This window comes from Austrofundulus limnaeus, unplaced genomic scaffold (assembly GCF_001266775.1).
Source record: "Austrofundulus limnaeus strain Quisiro unplaced genomic scaffold, Austrofundulus_limnaeus-1.0 Scaffold3033, whole genome shotgun sequence".
Lineage (NCBI taxonomy): Eukaryota > Metazoa > Chordata > Actinopteri > Cyprinodontiformes > Rivulidae > Austrofundulus > Austrofundulus limnaeus.
The window spans coordinates 1,331-2,371 of record NW_013955435.1 but is presented as its reverse complement, the minus strand read 5'-3'; the positions used below and the strand labels follow the sequence as shown (position 1 = coordinate 2,371).

At 55.8% G+C, this 1,041-nt stretch overlaps 1 pseudogene; it reads left to right on the top strand.

Annotated features, from left to right (window-relative positions):
- The first annotated feature begins 451 nt into the window (after window positions 1-451).
- LOC106511646 (mitochondrial 2-oxoglutarate/malate carrier protein pseudogene) lies at window positions 452-1,039 on the top strand (annotated as a pseudogene).
- Window positions 1,040-1,041: the final 2 nt, after the last annotated feature.

Below are 1,041 nucleotides of genomic sequence, written 5' to 3'. Positions count from 1 at the left end.
GACCCCACCTTGATGTTTCAGGACCCCACTTTGGGTCCCGACCCCAACTTTGGGAACCACTGCTTTAGAGCAGCACCCCGGTGTTGTATAGCATGTTGTACCCCGGTCAGAGAGGGTCCTGTTACCTGTGGACCTCACCTGAGCTGGACAGTTGTACAGGGTTAAAGGGCTCAGGTGAGCTTCCTGAGGGGACAGGAAGTAAAACATGCAGCTGATCATGTTTTTATTGGTCAAACCTTACTGATGAGCTGGACCTGTCCTGGTTCTGATCCTGTCTCCTGTCCTGGTTCTGATCCTGTCTCCTGTCCTGGTTCTGGTCCTGTCTCCTGTCCTGGTTCTGATCCTGTCTCCTGTCCTGGTTCTGATCCTGTCTCCTGTCCTGGTTCTGGTCCTGTCTCCTGTCCTGGTTCTGATCCTGTCTCCTGTCCTGGTTCTGATCCTGTCTCCTCAGGATGGGGGCCACGGTGTTCGTGCAGCCGTTGGACCTGGTGAAGAACCGGATGCAGCTGAGCGGTCAGGGGACGAAGGCCCGTGAGTACAGAACCAGTTTCCACGCTCTGTTCTCCATCCTGAGGGCGGAGGGAGTGAGGGGCATCTACACGGGGTATGTCTATGTTTTAGAGACCCTTTAGAGGCTGTCAGGTCTCAGGACTGGTCCTAATGACCCGCTTCTGTCTCTGGACCTGTGTCAGTCTGTCTGCAGGCCTGCTGCGTCAGGCCACCTACACCACCACCAGACTGGGAATCTACACCATCCTGTTTGAGAAGATGACTGGAGCTGATGGACGACCCCCCAACTTCTTCCTCAAGGTCAGACCTGGTCCTGCAGGACCTGAGAGAGGACATCCTGTCCCTGTGGTGTCCCTCATGTCCCTGTGGTGTCCTCATGTCCCTGTGGTGTCCCTGTGGTGTTCCTCATGTCTCTGTGGTGTCCTCATGTCCCTGTGGTGTCCTCATGTCCCTGTGGTGTCCTCATGTCCCTGTGGTGTCCTCATGTCCCTGTGGTGTCCTCATGTCCCTGTGGTGTCCTCATGTCTCAGT